The sequence below is a fragment of the Trichosurus vulpecula genome, chromosome 3 (assembly GCF_011100635.1).
Source record: "Trichosurus vulpecula isolate mTriVul1 chromosome 3, mTriVul1.pri, whole genome shotgun sequence".
Classification (NCBI taxonomy): domain Eukaryota; kingdom Metazoa; phylum Chordata; class Mammalia; order Diprotodontia; family Phalangeridae; genus Trichosurus; species Trichosurus vulpecula.
Genome location: NC_050575.1, coordinates 79,498,480 through 79,520,542, shown reverse-complemented (window position 1 = coordinate 79,520,542; position 22,063 = coordinate 79,498,480).

The window sequence follows — 22,063 nt, the reverse complement described above, 5'->3', positions numbered from 1 at the left end:
TTGTTTAGTAGTATACCCCTTATATTTGTTCCTCCACTTAAATTCCCTTAATCAAAAGGGATCACTTTTAACCTCTTCCCACAAAGTGAAAAGTTTTATCCCTTCAGTATGGCAGTCACTATTAGAAGAAGCCACTTTTATTGACTAATTAAAGTAATTTGTAAAAATTAAGGAATGGAATCAAGCCTTTTGGGCTTTCCTTCTCCCCTTCCCCCCACTTCCACTCCAAGCATGCTGGAAAGCATGTGAATTTTGAACATAGAGAAGGTAGATAAGTATTAGGCATTTTAAAATATTTGTTGGATTGAACTGAATCTTATCTCTAATTCAGGAGATGCACAGGAGGGCTATTTTAAAACACAGAATGACTTCAGTGACCCTCGTCTACTTCTAGCTGCTACTTTACCCCTCCCTGACATAGCAAGAGAGGGATAAGTAGTTTGGTGCTCAGACTAAGAATGCTAGACAGCTCCTGGATAGGCGTTACTATCATAGAGTAGGGGTGGGGGTGTTGGAGGCAAAGGGTCAGTGTGGATCTGTAGGAATATATCTAGAGGAATCTTCTTGGGAGGTTGAATCCCTTGCCTTTTCTCTTTCTCCTGCTTTCCTTTAAAGCTCAGCCAATGTCATTAAGCTATTTCCCCTATAATGTGTCTCAAAAATGTAAATTAACAGTAAACCATCTGCTGAAAGACTTATTATTTTATCACATGCTAGGAAATTTCCATAAAAATATATGTTTTTGAAAAAGTTATTAATTTTGGATTCTTAAGAAGGTGAAATGAATTGCATTATTTTCATTACAAACAATCTATGTGGTATCCTGCAGGTGATGTTGACAACTAAGTAACATTTATTAAAATGAAAATATGGAAATGCTGCCGAGATTTTGCAGCAAGGACTGCAGAAGTTAGAGACTGAAAAATTAATTCCCCAAATTTTCTGTTGAGCCTAATCAGACATCCATTATTATTTTAAAATAGTCATTTAAACTTATTAGATGCATAAAAAGATTTTAACCAGCTCAAATCTTCTTACCTGACACAGAATTATGAAAATAAATAAGAGGAGTATTGAGTGTCTTTGGTCCTTTCGATAGTTTATTTTAGGCAGTGTCTACATAGGCAAAAGGGGAGAGTAAAGAAATTCTTTAGGAAATATGAATAATGTAGGACAATACATTAAATTCCTATCAAAGATCCTCCCTTTCCCACTAATTTCTACTTCTCATTTTTGCCCAGACATAATTTAGGCAGTGTAGGGACCTCCCTGCGTGAAAACTTACTTCACTAATGCAGATTAGCAACTCATCTCTAACTAGCCATTTTAGAAGATTTTATTTTATGTTAAGGCTTTAAATCTGTCTCTTTACACCTCCTACTCATTGTTGCCAGTTCTGCCCTCTGGGGCTGGGAAGAACAAATCAAATCTCTTTTCTATCTGACCATTTGTCGCAGCTATCATATTTACCTTAAGCTTTCTCTTTGCCAAGCTAAATATCTCCAGGTCCTTCAATTAGTCTCCAGGCCCTTTACCACCCCTGTCTTCCTCCAGATGCTCTCTAGCTTTTCAGTGTCATTAATAATATTGTGCCCAGATCTAAAGATAATACTTTTTTTTTTTCTGATGGGAGCAGGACATGACGTGTACAGGAAAATTCTAATCACCCTTGTCCTAGATACCAGTTCTCTATTAATGCAGCCTAAGTTAATATTAGCTTATTTGGCAGCCAGATCACACTTTGAAAACATACTAAGCTTAAAGGACACTAAAATCAATCAAGAAACATTTATTAAGTGCCTACTATGTGCCAGGCACTGCCATAAGTGCTAAAACCCTCAGATATTTGGTAGATGAAATGCTTGCTGTCCACCACATTTCTCCCATCTTACACATGTGAAATTGATTTTCAGAGCCAAAGTATAAGACATTAAATTTATCCTTTTTAAATTAAATTTTGCCTGTGTGAACAAAGACACACAGTGGAAAGTGCAGAGAGGACAATGGCAAGAGACGTGAGTTGTGGTGGAAGAAGGAATACTTTTAGAGGAACAGTAGGAGATGAGGTTACAAAAGAAACACGCCACCATATTGTGGAGGGCCTTGGGTACAGAACTAAGTTGTCTGAACTTGACTTGATTGGTAGTGGGGCACCACTGTGGCATTTTAAGTCGAAGAGAGATATGACTACACTACTATAAAGGCCTTCTAATGAATGAATTCTTAATTCCTATCACAGGAAGCTAGCTCTTGGTTCACCTGAACATAGCTAAATAAACACATGTAGATGTATTAAAGGTTGCATGGAGTTACAGTAGCTAGAAAGCTAGAAATCCAGGGTTTGAAGAGGGTTCACATCCAATCTCTCATAAATACTGTTTGTGTATCCCTGGGTAAATCACAACTTTTTAGTGTTCCGGGCAACTAATGCTATAAATTGCAGAGGGCGCAATCTTCATTGGTAAAGGAAGTTATTCAGCAGGGTTTCACTACACTGATGAAATCACTATCCTGGTCCAAAGAGACTGACTTATGCACACACATACACATATTTATATATTATGTAGAATATATGTATGCATGCCTTTATGTATGTAAGTGTATATATAGACTAGTCTCATGATTTCATCAGTGTAGGGAATTCTGGGTGATAGCCTTCCCCTACCTTTTCAGATTGGCACCTTAACTGAAATAGAGTTACAGTCTTAATCAATTGCCTGAGGAAGTGAGAAATTAAGTGATTTTTGTCCAGGGTCATATGGCCAGTAGTTGTGAGAGATTGTACTTGAATCCAGGTCTTCCTGTTTCTAAGGTTTGGTTCTCTGTCTGTTATAGAATTGCTTCATTGTGACCCTTCCCACTTCAGTATTCTCCGGATTCATATTCCACACAGTTAACCCACTAAGTAATCTTACTGTCTTTCTGCTACCACCTGTGTATCCCCAATCCTTTCTACTTCCCCAGGGGAAAAAAACAACACTATTTCCTAGTCACCCCTCCTTTGTATGTATTGCACTCAATACAGCCTCCGAAGCTGAGATGCAACAAAGTATGGATTGATTCTCTGCTGCTTGTGCTAATTTTGGCCTAACAATTAACACCAGGAAAACACAGGTGCTCAATCAGCCACCACCACACCATCCATATGTGGAACCATCAGTTACAGCAAATGGAGAAGTTTTTAATGCTGTGGATAACTTCACTTACCTTGGTAGTGTACTTTCCAGGGACATACACATTGATAATGGGGTTAATGCACACATTGCCAGAGCTAGCTCAGTGTTTGGGAGGCTCCGAAGGAAAGTGTGAGAGAGAAGAGGCATTAGACTGATTACCAAACTGTAACTCTACAGAGCCATGGTGCTGACCTCATTGTTGTATGCCTGTGAAACCTGGACAGTCTACCAGTGCCATGCCATGAAACTGAATCATTCCATTTGAATTGTCTTAGGAAGATTCCGAAGATCACCTGGCAGGGTAAGATGCCAGACACTGAGGTCCTTTCTTGAACTAAACTGCTAAGTATTCATACTCTGCTTTAGAGAGTGCAACTCCAATGAGCTGGCCATGTTGTTTGAATGCAAAATGTATGCTTGTCAAAAAGACTGTTTTATTGAGAACTCACACAGGGCAAATGTTCACCCAGTGGTCAGAAGTGGTGATACAAGGACTCTCAAGGTCTCTCTTAAGAACTTTGGAATTGATTGTGTGACATAGGAGACACTGGCATAGGACTGCTCTGCATGGCATGCTCTCATTGGAGAAGATGCCGTGCTATGCTATGAGCAAAGCAGAATTGAAACAGCTCAAAAGAAATGCGAGATAGGAAAAGTTAGAGAATCCACCTCAAATGTTCAAGTGAATTATTTCTGCCTGACCTGTGGTAGAACATTCTGAGCTCGTATTGGTCTGATCAGTCGCAGTCACACACACCATAATGTGACTCTAGCATAGTGATGTCATTTTGGTCCTCTTAGAGAACGAAGGACAACAACCAACCATCAACCAAACAAGCAACTTTACCCTATTTAAATGTAAGCTTCTTCTGTGTAGGGACTAACTCTTTATAAAATATCTATCTCTCTGTCTATCTATGTATCTATCTATGTATCTATCTATCTATCTATCTCTCCACCTCTCTCTGTCTCTCTATGATAGGGCCTGGCATATATAGTAAGTGCTTATTACATTAAAAAAAATCCATCCTATATCAGGGCGTGTATGTTATATATATATGTGTGCATCTATATAATGCCCTATATGTATATGACAGGATGGCATAGAAGAAAAGATGTGTTTGGAATCAGAGACTCTGGGTTTGAATCTTGATTCTGTCAATTAACTACCTTGGGTAAGTCAATTAGTCTCTCTGGGCCTCAGTTTCCATACCAGAAAAAAGAAGAAATGAGATTAGATTACCCCTAAGTTCTCTTCTGGGTAGAAGTTATCTATGCTTATCTGTATGGCGGTATGTCATATGCTACTATTGAAACCCCTTAAAGTTTATAAAATACAAAGTAGTATGCGAATCTTTTAGTATACAGAAATTTAAAGGCTTTCATACTCTGCCTCCAACTATCTTTCTAGGCTAATTTCAGATTACTCCCCCTCAGATTTCTGTATTCCACTTGTCCCCTGAACATGATATTCCATCTCTGACCTCCATGCTTTTTCTCTGGCTGTTGCCGATACCTGGAACATGCTTTTCCTTCACCTCTCCTCTTGGAATCCTAATATACTTTTAAGATTAAGCTCATGTCAATTTCTAAATGAGATCTTTTCTGATTTTCCCAGCTGTTAGTACTCTCTCCTGACCTCCAAATTACTTTGTACATATCTTTGTTCTCTTACCAAAATATATATTATTTCTTTTCTCCCCAGTTGTAGTAGAATGTAAGCTTCCTGAGATCGATATATATATCTGTTTCTGTATTTGATTCCTGAGGGCCTAGTGCAGAGTCTGGCACACAGTAGGTGCTTAATAATGTTTTAATTGAATTTCCAAGATTTTAAATTTAAGAAAATATCAATGGTTTTTTTTTGGATATTGTAGAAGCTGAGTATTTCTATCAAAATAATGAAAAACACAGAGGCATATTTTCAGTGCCCCAATTTAAGGATGCTTTTTAAGCCTTGCATTTCATTAAATTGCATGGCTGGATAGGAGAGTCATGCTAAAATATTGTGATTAACACCAAGGAGGCTTAACAGACAATGCTATTATAGGTGAAAGACTGCTAATTGCACTCTTCCCAATAACTTATTGATTTTAATCAAATCTTCCTAAAGCAGAATGCCAGCAGCAAATGGATAACTAGATAGAGTGGAAACATAACAATGGTAGTAGTAATATGGGAGAAATTATTCATGTTTGATTTGTATAAAATTGAACAAATATTCTTGATCAGCATTTATACAAATATAGATTCGTCGGGAAGGTGCTATCTAAATTGCTTCTCTCTCCGTGTATTGAAAATTACCATAACTGTTAGCATTTTTAATTATTTTGATCTGCTGAAAATAGATTAAACTGAATGGGAAATTGGCTTATTAAGGCTTATATATTTGAGTTAATATGAAATTTTCTCAGCAAGTATGTCACCAGATTCTCTTAGTCTTAAAAACCACAGACTGTCCCTAGTTTAAAAGGAGGATTTTAATTCTTTTTAAAATTTTAAAGTTATTTTTATTTACTTTGTTAAATGTTTCCCAATGACATATGAAAAAAATTGTAATACTCACTTCAGAAAAATTTGAGTTCCAAATTCTCCTTCCCTCCTGCACCTCCCCCCACTTGGAGGAGGCAAACAATTTGACATTGGTTATACATGTGAAGTCATGCAATACTTGTTTCCTCATTAGCCATGTTGCAAAAGAAAACACAAATAAAACAAAGCAATAAAAATAGTGAAAATAAAAAAGTGTGTTTTACTCTGTACTTAGAGTTTATCAGTTCTCTCTCTGCAGGTGGATAGCATCTTTCATTATAGGTTCTTTGGAATTGTATTGCATCATTGTCTTGATCAGAGTAGCTAAGTCATCCATAGCCGATCAATAGACAGCATTGTTACTGTGTACAATGCTCTCCTGGCTTTGCTCACTTCCCTTTGCATGAGTTCATAGATGTCTTCCCAGGTTTATCTGAAACTATCCTGGTTATCATTTCTTATTGTTGTGGTTCAGTCACTTTAGACATGTCTGACTCTTCATGACGCCATTTGGGGCTTTCTTGGCAAAGGTACTGGAGTGGTTACTCCTCCTGCTCATTTTACAGATGAAGAAACTGAGCAAAATGGGGTTAAGTGACCTGCCAAGAGTCACACAGCTAGTGAGTGTCCAAGGCCAGATTTGAACTCAGGAAGATGAGTCTTTCTGATTCCAGGCCTAGTACTCTATCCACTATGTCACCTAGCTACCTCATAGTATTCCTTCACAATCATAAAGCACAACTTGTTCCACCATTCCTCAACTGATGGGTATCCTTTTGATTTCCAATTCTTTGCCACCACAAAAAGAGCTGCTATAAATATTTTTTCCCCTTTTTCTTTGATCTCTTTGGCATGCAGACCTAGTAGTGTTATTGCTGGGTCGAAAGGAATGAACAGTTTTATAGCCTTTTGGATATATTTCCAAATTGTTCTTCAGAATGGTTGGACTAGTTCTCAACTTCACCAGTAGTGCATCCACATTTTCCCACATTCCTTCTAACATTTGTCATTTTCCTTTTGTGTCCTGTTAGCCAATCTAATAGGTGTAAGATGGTATCTCAGAGTTTTAATTTTCATTTCTCAAAATCAGTAGTGATTTAAAGCATTTTTCTTATGACAATTTATAGCTTTGATTTTTTCTTCTGAAAATTGCCTGTTCATATCTTTTGACCATTTATCAACTGGGGAATGGCTCTTATTTTTATAAAGTTGGCTCAGTCCCTTATATATTTGAGTAATGGGGTTTTATCTGAGAAACTTGCTGCAACAACTTTTCCCCAGTGAGATATTTTGTTATTGTGCGGGGACTGGAGGTGGGCAGTAGGGTAGCGAGGGATGGATTATGGGGGCAGGGTGTATGGGAATAACTGCTTTTAGTTCTACCCAGCTAATGAAGTCTTCTCTCCATACACTGAGGACTAAAAAAATGCTCAAATGAGCAAGTGACTTGTTTGACAGACTGAACAGAGTTTTTGTAGGGAACGAAAGTCTTGCTAGAATAAATTTAACACTTAAAAAATGGAGAACCCTTGAAATATATCTTGTATTACAAGAGCTGTTTCTCAGTGTGAGATTCAATACAGTGTGAAACACTGAAGAGCTCACACTTTGGCCATTCACTAATGATGAACATGAAGCACAATACAGAGCCTGAATCACAGTCTCTCGGCAGTCCCCATGGTATCCTGCAGACTGTTTGTCTTGTGGGAATGTCTCATTCGTCAAAATGGTGACATTGAACTGAAAGGCAGATTTCAAATATAGGCATAACTGCCCTTTCTTGATGGGTATTTAAGTGGTTTCCCTTATAAATCAAGCACTACTGTAAAGACTGCACTTACGGAAGCTCCTTCCTGCTATATCTTCTGCCCTGAAACTACATATTTTCATAGCTTAAAGGAAGGGAATATCTAAGGAGGGAAAATTGGAGTAGTTAGACTTCTACACTCCTAATGATGACAAGGTAGATGATACATTTTAAGGCCTGCTGCTGGAAGTCTTGATTTCACTAGAGAAAATGCAGAGGGAGCATAGATGGGCAGCTTGATGGTTCTGGAGGCTAGGATGATGATGATGATGATGAAGATGATGTACCAGGCACTGTGCTAAGGACTTTATAAATATTATCCCACTGGATCCTTACAACATCTTTGAGAGGTAGGTGATATTATCCTCCTCATTTTATAGAGGATGAAACTGAGGCAGACAGAAGTTAAGTGACTTGCTTAGAGTCACACATTTAATTAAGGCTAAATTTGAACTCAGGTCTTCCTGACTCTAGATTCAGTGCTGTTTCATGAAGTGGGCCACTTAGATGCTCCAAGAATACCTAACAGGGTACTCTTTTAAAAACAAGGTTGATGTCCTATCAAATGCTATGAATCTAGTTTATTCGCTTAAATTTTCCGAAGTAAATTTCATAGACAAAGGAGTATTTTGGGGACATGGCCTATAATTTCACTTATATAGAGAACTCCTGGAGTTTCTTACTCTTTTGGCCAATGCTGAATGATGCCTACTCTGCAACTGATAGTCTCAAAGAGGCAATGAGAAGTTAAGTGGCTTTCACAAGGTCATAGAGTCAGTTTATGGCAGAGACAGGATCTTTTTAACTCAAGGTTAACACTCTCCTCCATTGGATTGTAAACTGCTTGAGGGCAGGGACTGTCTATTGCTGCATTTTGTATCCCCCAGTGCTTAGCACTGTGCCTGGCATATAGTAGGCCCTTAGTAAATGCTTATTGACTGATTGATTGGCTATGATATTCTGCCTCTGTGCGTGCTAGGATAACACACAGGGTAACATCTGGATAAAAATTTGACTAGATGAAGAGGAATAGAGTAGTGAAATAAAAAGACAAGTCAGCCTCATGTTATTAAGATGCCAGTTTCCAACTCATATCACAGAGGAAGTCATCTAGCCATTCTTCCCAGTTCTTCCTTCCTTGTATAGTCCTTTAGGACTATTGCAAACTACAATCAATTGCTTATTTTAAAATAGCTTGACAATAGATAAAAGTGTAGAAATTCACTGTTAGGATTTTTGAATAGGACTCTGCAATGCTGTGGTATCCACTAGACATCAGCTCGGGAAATGTAGTTTTGGTTTTATACAGTTAGAGAAGTCATCGAATTCACTAAAAACACTTCAGTGCTTCCATTCTGGAGTATATTTGTATTTTTCTTTGGTTGAAAGCTGCAGAGAAGTACTATATAAAGTCCCTTTTGAATACAGACCAAGTCATTCTTTTCTATTTGCTTAGATCACAATCTCCTGATTCTCAAACTCACTAGTATAGCACTTGGAAGAAAATACACTCACATATGTACATATATACATATATGTATGTATTATTCTGAAATTTAGGAATGTAGTTAAAGCAAAGAATAATAATGATAATGATAATACTAGATGAAATTTATGCATAATGTTTTAACATTTGTAAAGCGCTTTAAAGATACCAAATCATTTGAAACACACAACAAACTTGGGAGGGAGGTACTACAGGTATAATCAACCTAATTTTATAGGTGGGGAAACTTAGAATCACAGAGGTTAAGTGATTTTGCCTATGACTACAAGGTGATATTTTGAACACAGATATTCCTGCTTCCAAATCCTGCATACCATTCCTTAGCTGCACCTTTCCTTCCTAGCTCTGTTGCCTTGAGGTTTTGGGGGAGATGTAGGGGATCTTAGTTTCCTCAGCCGTAAAATAAAGCAGGGGTGAGGGGTAGGATTAGATAATCCCTATTCTGTGTTTGTGGGCACCAGATTTTTCTAGGAATTTTTTTCCCTCTGCTTTAATATTCTGTGGTTCTATGAAATTCTTGGTGAATGAATGAACAGGGGATATGCAGTAAATATTTAACAGTATTGATGATGGCAACATAACCCATCTTCACCTTTGCTATGTTATATTGACTTAATTTAGAATTATTGGAATTCAGAGTTGGAAGGGATCATAGCGATCAGCTAGTCCAAATTCTACATTTTATAGGTAAAGAAACTGATATGTAGAGAAGAGAAATGATCTGCCCAAGATCACATTCTTGTGTTTGTCCTTTGTTCTCAAAAAGGACCATGATATCAGGGAAATGATGACATGACTTGCAGTTGACTTTGATTTGAGTGAGGGAGGGCCGTGCAAGGTCACCAGCCTCACTTTCTCCTCCAGAGCCATCTGGGTCCAGTGGCCTGATATTAATCAGGAGGACTGGAGATGGCCCAGGATGCAATGGGAGACCCTGGCCCTTTCAGGCTAAGGTCTTTTCAGGGTCCTCACTTTGAGTGAGGTAACGCCCCTTCAGTGAATAGCCCTCTTTAAGAAGTTAATGGAGGCATGGCCCCTTTAATCAAAACTCAAAAAAAAAAAAATCAAACTGGGAAGGGAAGAACCTCAGGGTTCCTGGCCAAAAGAGAAACAGTTACTATTTGGTATTTCCATTCAGTCTGTGCTAGGAAGGAAGGGACCTATTGTCCAATCTATGAGCTCCAGAGTGTGGTGGGTTTAAGGTTTGGTCTGCCCAAGGTCGCATATATAGTTAGTGACGGGAGCTATAGGAGAATGTCAAGCCAGGACTCCTGATTCTCAGTCCACCTATCTTCATTTGACTTATATAACATTTTCCTAGAGGAAGCATTAGCTACCTTAGGTATCAGAATAATTAGCAAACAGAGGAAGTAATCAGTCAAAACAGTTCACAGACAACTCAACTATTTAACTATCTCCAGTCTTTAGTGGGCTTCTCAGATTCCAAGTTGCTCATCGTGGAGTTCAAGCTTAGCAGGGGGTACATGACACCCAGCTAGTGCTGACTCAAGAGGCCCCTCACAGAAATGAGTGTGCTGGGTATGAGTGCTGACCCATGGCTGCTGCCTCTTATCTCCATTGCTTGAAACTTTTAACCCTGAAAGAGGAAAAAAACTTTTGAAAAAGGAAGTCACGGCTAGGGCCATAGTCAGGTCAGGAGGGGAGGTGGATTTGTAAAAACATATTGAGATGTACGTTGCAACTTAATAGTGGAATGTTGAGTAAATAAGGAAGTAAAACAAATTAGATGATTCGTTATCGGCTTGAAAGATGAGGAGGAAAAAAGGCTCCCATTTAAAAGAACACTTTGGGGCTTTTCCTTCCCCAAGAAACATGCTTCATGTCATCTAGACACTAAGTAGATTTCTTTCACAAAAACTGTTACATTATCTGGGTAAACACGTCAATCAAACACTACAACTAGCAATTTACAGCAATGATGCTAGATTTAACACTGAGAGTGCGAGGTTCCAGGGGGAGATAGTGTTTGTATTTACCTCTTTGTTACTAGAACAATTTTATTTAAAAGGTTTTTTTTTTTACCCTGAACAACCATGAAAATTGGGTATTTATGCTATTTATATCCAAAACAAATCTCTAGGACTTTGTGTGTCTTTGCTTTGAAATGTTTTCTTTGTCAAATTTAGAGATCTTAAAAAATCAATATTAATTTGTGACAATTTGGGGGGTACACCTGGGAGTAACACTTTTAACATAATGATCCTGTAGGGAAGTGGTGACATGGCGTCTTATTCAGTTTGATTATTATAGGCTTAATCATTACTTATTAATTTTTCTTAGTTTCAGGAGGTTTTCACAAACTTAATATTCTATTAAGGTAGCATCTGTTGGAGGAATTATCTTGGTTTTTTAAAGCAAATTTTAACTGATTACCATGAATCTACATAATTAGAATTAGGTCTAATTATGTAGTGTAAATACATGAAATATATTTATAACATATAATGACATAATTATGATTCACAATAATGTTGAAAAACTCCTCCTTAAAATTAGGAAGAAAAATCTGCTGCATAACCACTTCAATTTATTAGAAATTTTACAATATATGTTTTCCACAGCTCCAAAGCTATAACTAAGTTTAGAAATTAAACATACACATAACATATTCATATATATGTATATGGGCATAGTTTATACCTAAAACAATTCTATTTTTCCATGTTCTTAAGATCTATAAACACTTCAATTTTGATTAAGAGGAACAGATTTTCCTGGGAAAATTTCAACCAACTGCTGAATTTCAACACATCATAAAGATTAGTGGGAATTGGAATGCAGCTTGGGATACCCATGGCATTCAGGACCAACTGCTATTGTGAGCTGTTTTTCAGTTTTTGTTTATAAAGCCATCAATTCAATACTTCTCAGCAGCAAAATTGTTGTAATGAACAATCTCCATGGTTTACATATGCAGAATCATAGCTTTTCAAGTTTTTGGAATTTCTAATGAGAGTCCAATGGAAATCTCCAAGAATTGTTTTATCACAGAATTTCATCATTGGACAGGATCTCAGAAGCCATCTAATCCATTCAACGTCTACTTGAAGAAGTATCATTTCTCTAATATCCATCCACCCTCTACCTCCGCTGCCCAAAGTGTTCATACAGTTTTTTTTTTCCTAAGGATTTCTAGTGAGGAGGATCCACTGCCTCATAAGGAAACTCACTCTATTTTTGTATAGATCTAATCATAAGGAAGTCCCCCCACTCCTACTCACCCCTTACGTGATGTCTAAATTTGACTTTTTCTAATTTCCATCCATTTCTCTCTGTTTTCCCGTCTGGGGACAAGCAGAACAAATGTAGCTCCTCTTTCATATGACAGCCCTTCATATATTTGAAGATGTTTATCACAGCCCTCTCAATTCTTTTATTCTCTAGGCTCAACATCCCCTTTTTCTTCACCAAAAGCTTGCTTTTGTAGCTCTTTCCAGTCATGGTCAGTTCCTATGAATGTTCTCCAGCTAACCAATTTCCTTCCTGAAATCTAATGCCCAGAAACAAGCATTGTTCCCCAGATGTCATCAGGTGAGGGCACAGCACAAATGGACAGGACTATCATGTCTCATTCTAAGCCTGAGGCCTTTTGCAATACAAACTTACATGATAACATATTCCAAAGCCATAGCTTGTTTGGCGCAACTAGGACTTGAATACCAATTCCTGGTGATAGCTCTGTTGTCTTAGTGTTATTGTATTATTTTGTTTCTGATTTGTGTGTTTTGTCTCCTCAGGTACTTTGTAAGTTTCTAGTCATCAGATCCAATGTCTTATAAATATCTATCTCCAACAGGACGTAGTAGGTATTATATATATAACAGACACTAAATGAATGTTGTCATAAAAGTAAATAAGGTTTTTTTTGAAGAAAATTTCCTGTCACTAGACCTGTCAAAAGGTTATATAAGATAATAGATGTTTTTTTTCAAACAAACAAGCTTGTAATTGGTGAATTGCCATCACACTAACAATTAAGTGCTGAACAAACTTTTCTAGCTCACATAAAAATCAATATGGCATAGTGAAAAGACATATGTAGCATAGGTTCCAGTGGACCATGGTTCCAGTCTATTTCTATCACTTTATATGTGTCAACTTGGAAATTTCTTAACCTGTCATGGCCTTCATCTTCTTGCCCTCTTGGACCTCTTCCTGGGTCCTCTTCTCATCTCTTTCTATACTGTTTCACTTGGTGATCTCATCAGCTCCCATGGATACAATTATCATCTTTATGTGGATTATTCTTGAATTTATCTATCAAGCATGAAAACTTTCTCTTGATTGACTTACATCTCCAACAGCCTACTGGACATTTCAAGCTGTAGGTACAATAGACATTTTAAACTTACCATGTCCGAAACTGAAGTTATTATCTTTCCTTCCAAAATCTCCCCTCTTCCTACCTTCCCCATCACTGTTTAGAATACCACCAATCTTCTAGACACCCAGATTTACAATCTAGGTATCATATCTGACTTTCTACTTTCTCTCACCCTTCATGTCCAGTCCTTTGCCAAGGCCTATCAATTTTACCTTTGTAATATCTCTCATTTATAACCCCTTTCTTCCTTTGCCATCATCCTGGCATAGGCCCTTATCACTTCTTGTCTAGACTATCGTAGTAGCCTATTGGTTGGTTTCCCTGCCACAAATATCTCTCCACTTTAGTTCATCCTCCACTTGGCTGTCAAAGCAATCTTCCCAAAGTGTAGGTCTGATCATTTCACCCTTCTCCCCTACCTATATTTAATAAACTCCAGTTGCTCCTTATTATCTCCAGGATCAGCTATAAAATCCTCTCCATGGTGTTCAAAACCATTCAAAACCTGCCCTCCATCCAACCTTTCTGGTATTCTTATATCTTATACCATCTGCGCCCCCACCACATACTCTGTGATCTAATGGCCCTGGCCTCCTTGTTGTTCCTCACACAAGAAACTGGGCAGTTTCACTGGTTGCCTAACAATACCTAGAATACACACTCTCCTCATCTCTGCCTACTGACTTCCATGGCTTCCTCCAAGTCCTAGGTAAAATTTCACTTTTTACAGGAAGCTTTTTCTAATTCTCCTTGATTGTAACACCTTCTCTTTGTTGATTATCTCCATTTAATCACGCATGTGTGTGTTCATATATGTGTGTTGTATGTGTGTATGCATATATACACATTTATGTACATATGTGTATGTGTGTGTATGTATTTGTGTGTCTCTTCCATTAGACTGTGAACACTTTGAGGGCAGGCTCTTTTTTTTTTTTTGCTTTTATAAGTCCCAGCACTTAGAACAGTGCTTAGCATAGAGTAGGCACTTAATAAATGTTTACCACTGACTGGCAGTCAACTCCTCTATGGCTTCACTCATTTTCCCTATAACTTTCCTTACTAAAGTATCCCTCATTGGCAATTTCTCCCTTATTTGCCTACCCCTTTTAGAATTAAGTTCTTTGAGGGCAGTAACTCATTTTCAAATCTTATCTCTAATGCTTAACATAGTGCTTGGTAAATAGTTAGTGCTTGAGAAATGCCACTTTACTTTTTAATTAACTAATTAATATAATCATTCATTTATTCATATATAAAAAGTGAGGACTGAATAGATGAGCTATAAAGTCCCTGTAATTCTAATATTCTCTAATTCTGTGATCTACAAATTGGGCAGTAATTAAAAACGCACCATTTATTTGTTTCCTCTGAGAATATCAGTAGAACAAAGATGCCAAGGTGACTCACACACGGAGAAAATTGTGAAGTAGGCAAAATTCTGAGGCCAATATGTGCTCTTTTGAAATTCCCTCCCTTCCTCACTCATCCCTACCACTAGCCATTGAATGACCTTATGTTAACCCTGTGTGTGGTCCTCCATATTTCCACCATTTTTGGAACAGCTTTCAGGCACTAAGACTCTTTTGATCATCTTTTTCTGATCCTTTCCCCTTATCAAAATTCATCTCTTCTATGTCTTTCTGATACCTAAATGGTTTTGCTAGTTGATAAGAATTTATTTAATAAAGGACTTCATGCTTAGGTAGTCATGGGTGATAATGGTTTCATGCATTGCCTCTACCAAATAATGTATTTACATTTTAACAAGGGCTTCAATATCTTAGATCAAGGAACGTGAGGCACTGTGGCATGCCAGGAGAGGAGATACTTGAGTGATATCTTTTGCCTTTTCTTAAATTGTGCCAAATAGGCAGCAGCTCACTCTTTATTTAACATCACCAGCTGGCCCATGGGCCATCTTGCCATCTCCTCATCTGGATCAATACCCTCCTAATCAGACCTCCAGCATCCAAGCCCCCATCCCTGGGAAAGTTAATCCTCTTAACTTTGGAATTCCTACCCTGGTATTGAACCATCTTGATTGTGGACTTAGTGAGTACAATCTTAGCCCGCTTTTTTGGGAACCCCAAGCCCCCAGACCATATTTTGTACATCCCATTCAACCATCCACCCATACCATCTTGCCATCAACCTGGTCCTGACATGCCTGCTCTTTTCACCTTGATGGTATTTTTTATCTGTTGCTTTGGGATCAATCAATTCACCAGCCCCATAACTCCCTAAAACAACACATGTTTCCTTGGTTACTACTTCCCTATGTCTTATTCTCCTTATTGTAATGTAAGCTAACTGAGGTCAGGGACCCTCTCACTTTTTCACATATGCATCTTCTGGGCTTAGCATAGTATGTGCCACATAGTAAGAGGTATATATACACATACACACATACATACATACATACATATATTCATCCATCTATCCATCCATCCATCCATCCATCCATCCATCTTTCCATCCATAGGTCCAATTCTACTGCTAGAAGAAATTGGCTCACTGAAATGAATTAGGACAAAAGAAAGTCATAAAAGGTTTAATCTGAGCCAACTGGCATGGAGTTTGAGTTGGCATTCATTCTTCTATTTCTCCCCAGTTACTAACTCACCCCTTGTTCCTTGCTTACTTTATCTTGACTAGGATAGGGCTGTGGTATATCTCAAAGAAAGGAGTGAGTAGGAGCTGCAGAAGTTGGCTGATCCTTCTCCTTACTTGTCAGATCTGAAATTTACAGAAAGAAAGACAAAATGAAACCTTAAATGTCAACTTCAGTCACTTGCAATCATTTTCCTCTAAAAGACACTAAACATTTCTAAAAAACTTAAGAAGTGCTAACTTGAATTCTTCTGTTGTGCCTTTCTACTTTCCTCTAATATACAATCAATCAATAAATATTTTTAAAATGCCTATTACGTGATTATAAGGACAGGACCAGAAATTCTCCACTCTATTTTTTTTGTAAATAACATGGTGTGTTGGAATGAAAAAACTCAAAATGAACAAATATCAACAAGTTTGGCAATGGACCAGCACCAAAATGCTTTTATATTTCCCATCTTTTACACTTCACTATCTCAAAATATAATGGAAATAGAGGGCAGTATCTAAATATGGAATTAAGAATAACTTGAAGGGAAAATGTGAAACTACTTTGTTATGATGGCACCGAAACTTCTTCTTTGGCATCTGAATTGAGCTGCTAGTCTCCCTAATTGCTATTCCTGTGCTGGCAGGGTCATGGACTTACATATCTACTGCACAAGGTCTTTTTCATTTCTAATGCATATCAAATAATTTGAGCCATTTCTGTGCCTGATGAAATGGATTTTTTGACAGAAACAGGGAAGTCTAAACATTAGTCATCACTTATTGCTAATCATAGAGGATTATTTTATTTGTTTATTATTATGAAACATTCACGCAGCATGTCTCTGGTATAAATGCTTTGCATCTCAGGAAGAAAGGTTATAGATAGGGCTTACAGTGTATAGGACCTTAAATGATCTTAGATGTCTTATTCTGTACGGTTCTGTTAACACTCACATAGACACCCTCTGCTATTCCCATTTTAAAAATGAACTATTACCCAAAAGTTAACAGCTTGTCCAAGTCAACTTTGTGTGAATAGAACTTGGAAATCCTGTTCCCAGGCTCAGTCTAAATTCTTTCAGCCAGGTTATTAAGGGAAAGATGTTCAGATAACCCAGATCACTGTTACACGTGCGTGTTATAGATACAGTGAAATGGCAGGAGTGTTAGATGGAACAAATTATCATCCATAAAAATGAGTGGGAAAAGACTCATTTTAGGTTCATATGTTGGACAAGTGGTGAAAGGATCTATCAGCATTGGAAACTCATTAATTATTGGGTCCCTACCCACAGTGGAAACTGTTCCTCAAAGAACAAGGATCTAGTTCCTTGCTAACAGTGACTCATAGAATTTTGGAATTGAAAGGGACCTTAGAGATCATTTAGTCCACTGTTACCAAGCCCAATCAATACAAAATTGGCTTAATTCATTACAAAGGGAACTTCCAAAGCTTTAGCGAAGAAGCTCTTCGTAGCTCAGGAGCTTAGAATCAGGCAGAAAGAGGCATATGGAAGTGATTTTGCTACAATGCAGCCAGAAGAAGCAATATCTCTCTCTCTCTATCTTTCTTCTGTGTGTCTATCTATCAATCTTTTCATTTTTGGCACACAATATTGACTCAATTCTGCAAAAGAAGCCTTGACTAAAAAATTGGCTTTTCCTGTACTAAGGAAAGTCTTGGGAGAGATTGGCCAAAGACCCTACTGGGGGCTGAGGGAGTGAATATTTATTAAGTACCTACTATGTGCCAGATACTGTGCTAAGTTCTTTTCAAGTGATATCTTATTTGATCCTCCAATAACCCTGGGAAGTAGGAGCTAGTATTATCCACATTTTACAGTTGAGAAAACTGATTTGCCCGGGGCCAGCCAGATGCTAATTATGTGTTGAACATCTGAACTCAAGCCTTCTTTAAACTAGGCTGAAAACTTTATCCAATGGACCCCCTAGCTATGCCATCTCTTGCAACTTTCCCTTAGCATGAGAGGTGTTAATTCCTCTAAGTATCCTTTGGAGTGCCAAGACCATGCTATGTTAAATTTACAGCTTTTAGAAAGGAACTTTGGATTGGTTTTGTGGACCAATGTAGACCATAAATGATTTGTCCCTAATCTGTATGTGTCTGCAGAGAAATGTTTAGGAAACATTAATCTGGTCTAGACTCATTATACAGATGAGAAAAATGAGACCTAGATAAAATAGGTTAAGTGCACAAGGACATGGAACTAACTACTGATGTCTTAAAATAGGAAAGACCCACTTGAATCTTTAAAAGAGCAAAGGCTGGCCCCAGCCAACTCATCCTTCAGTAGCTCTGCTGGCAAGAAATTGTAATCTCCAGTGTTGTACTGTGGAGTTGTAGAGTGCAGGGAAGATCAGCATCAACAAACTGGAAAGCTCAGCCAGGGATCTAGAAGGGGGGAAGTTGGGTTGTGAGCATTTTCTTCAAATTAATAATCTGGCAGCTCATTTTTGAACAAACTGTAATTTGTATGTGGCACCTTCTGTTAAATCTGTCAGCACCAAGCTACTCTCATTTCACATTGGCTTGCTAGCTAGAAAGGCTGGCATTGCTCCAGACTCTCACCCGGGCTAATATGGGCCATAATCAAGTTTGCTGTGTAGCTGAAACTATTAGAGAAATTTCCTGATAAAACACAGGTGACATTATAATATGATCTCTATTTTTAAAGCCAAACCAAACAACAGAAAATCCAACCTTCTATTCCAGAGATGTATTCAAAACACCGAATCTCTAATATCATTGTTATAAAAGAACTCTTTCTCTTTTGAGGAATAGTCATATGCTAGGGTTCTTAATTTTTGTGTGTGTCATGGACAACTTTGGCAATTTGGTGGAGTCCTTTTGAGAATGATGTTTTTAAATGCATAAAATAAAGTACACAGAAATACAATTGGAAATCAATTGTATTGAAACAGCGATATCAAAATATTTTTCCTATCTAAGTTCACAGATGCCCTGAAAAATATATCCATAGACCTTGTGGATTCCAGGCTACCAATCTCTGATTCAGTGGAAAGCATGAAGTGCTAGAGAAAGGAGCCCTGGTTTTTAGTCCCTAGTTTGTGTCAGGGTCAGTTAGGTCTTTCCATCTCTCAGTACTTCAGCTTTTATCTGTGAAATGTAAATTATAAGAACGGTGAGGCCAAATGAAGCAGTGAAAACTAAATTTGTTTGAAAGTTTAAAAATACTACACACAAATAAATTGCTATTATCATCATTATTATAATCACCATAAAAATCTTTTAATCATGAATTCTGTTTAGCCGAAGTGGGGTATATGAAAGGTCATAATAGAAGGTATCTAGAAAGTAGAAATAGAAGTGCTTAGAAGAGCTAGTCTTCCAAAATCAAGTTTTTTAGTCCTTGGAAGATGAGATAGCATACCTACCCCAAGGAGTACTCCCATTTTATGGTGGTAGGAGGACATTGCTTTAGGCATATAAAAATGACCTTTCTTAATATCAAATTTATGAGTATACATCAAAAGATAATTTTCCCTGGGTGCTTGCTTTCACTGGGACAAGTCATACCAAATATAATAAACTGATTATGCTGGAAAAATAAGATCCAAACCAAATAAATGTACATGTACCTGCAGGCATTCCAACAGGATTTTTTTTTAACTCAGAAAGTAATTATGCCATTATCTATTACTGTACCTAGTGAGCTGTGAAGAGACAGTAGAATTCATGTCTAGTATTACTGACTCATTTTTTTCCCCTGCTAAGAACTAATATGTCAAAAAAGTGTCCAAGAAAAGAGGCATTCGAAATATTGAGATTTATAGCTGTTATGGACACATAATAGAAATGTGGAAACAGATATATTGATAATAAGTAACAATCTGCAATGACTGTCACTTTTGTGCTCACATCCTTGGAAATTATCCTAATGGCTGTGAATGTACTTAACAGATGCGTTTTACTTGAGCAATGTTTAATACTCTTTGGATACCAACAGAAGTTTGTACGGAAAGTTTCAAGGAGTCAGCAACACTTTCATTAGCCTGAAAAAGGTCTTTGGCCACAGCAAAAGAGAAGAAAAACAAATTAGGTCACAAGAGTGGAAAGTAGGTTGCTCCTACTTCATTATTTTTCAGAGTTCACTTCTATTTCCTCCTCATGGACATTAAACACATGGAGAAGCTGGAACAGGCCCAAAGAAAGACAACTGGAATAGTGAACAACCAGAATACCAGAGCATAGGAGAAGAAACTAAAGAAACCAGGGGTGTTTAATCTAGAAAAGACTTTGGACAGTAGGGAATATGATGACTATCTTCAAGTGTTTGGAGAGCATTTCTGAGGAATAGGGACTAGATTTCTTTTTTTTTCAGTCCTAAAGGGCCAGACTAAGAGCAGTAAATCAATTAATAATCATTTATTAAATGCCTGCAATATTATAAACTAGACACTGTTCTAGGTGTTCTCAAAAAGGACAAAAAACAGTTTCTGTTTTCAAGGAGCTCACATTTTATTAGAGAAGACAATAGGTACATAAATATGTACAAAGTAATTATATGTATGCAGATTATGTCACATGCAAACATATATATGTATGTAATTTTAATAAAATTAACACAAGGTAATTTGGGAGAAAAAGCACCAGAATTGTAGGAATTAGGAAAGGCCTCATGCAGAAGATGGGGCTTGAGCAGAACTTTGAAGAAATCTAGGATTTCTAAGAGGCAGAGGTAAATGGGGAGTATACCCAAAGCAGCAAAAAGACAGCTTGTGTGCAAAGAAATGGAGGTGGGAGATGAAGCTGTATGTGAAGAATAGTGCTAATACCAGTTTGAGTAGACTGTGTGAAGGAGAGTAATATGTAATAAAGCTAGAAAGGCTAGTTGTAATTAGGTTGTGAAGAGCTTTAAATGCCTAACAGATGAGTCTGTATTTGATCTAAGAGGTAAAAGAGATCAGTAGAGTTTACTGAGCACCAAGCAGAAATTAGGGAAAAGCAGATTTCATCTTGATATGTTAATTCCAAGCATTTTAATTCTTCCAATTTGATTAAGAACTTTTGTGGACCAGATTTATGCTTTATTTATGCTTTTAGTTGATTGATTCAGTAGAGGTGTGTTAGAACTGTTTTAATCTTTTTAATGGACTGATTCTGTAACTCAAAGGAGTGTTCTCACCTAAAAAAGGTGTGAAACACTTTTCTTGCTTGTGTACATCAATTAATATTATTTGATGTTTTTGGTAAGACTCTCTTTGACTTTAAAGTCATTTTTTTGGGTCCATTCCAGAATTATAAAAAAACAGATTTAGTGCTAGGAAGAACCAGAGCAGGCTTAAAATATCTCTCTGAAAGGTGCTATATTTTATGCCTATTGTTCTTGACATTATTGTGTTGGTAATAAACAATTTTCCATGTGAGTATCAAATTCTTAAGCCTTCTTGCTATGCTTGAATTTTTTCACATATTTGAAGTATATGATTGAGCCATGAAAACAGAACTTAAGTCCAAGTTTGGATCAGTAAAGGTGGTGTAGAAACTATAGTACTTTTGGGTAGTTTGCTCGATGATCACTGGATCTTTGAGTTGCTCTTCATTCCCCTGGGACTTTTTTATTCTTCAATTAATATACTCTTTTCTTATAAATGTTATAGATTTTTGATTAATATAAGCTATATGAATGCTGTGCATAAAGAATGTGACACGTAATTGGCCAATTTTTGGAGGTGTCATTGGTGTTATCATATGGTAGTGGCTATGTGATGCCTTCTGTTAAGAAAGATGGGATCAGGCTTGCTTCCATCAGAGAGGGATTTAGTAAAGTGCTTTGCTAAATATTGATTCACCAATGTGAAGTGCCTGAGTCAATAACCATGGATGTCCTTTGAGCTTGCTCCTTTCCAGTTTTGCAGAGAAGCTCAAGGTTTAGTTATCTCCCTTGAAATAATCCTTCTGTCTTTCATTATATGAATCATATGCAATCTAATTTGTGCTTTTGCTGTGTAACACCTCTTAGACCATATAGACCACCAGACTTTTCCTCATCTTCTTCAAACCTCTACAGCATAGTTTTTAAATGATGTTGAAATGTTTGTTTTAT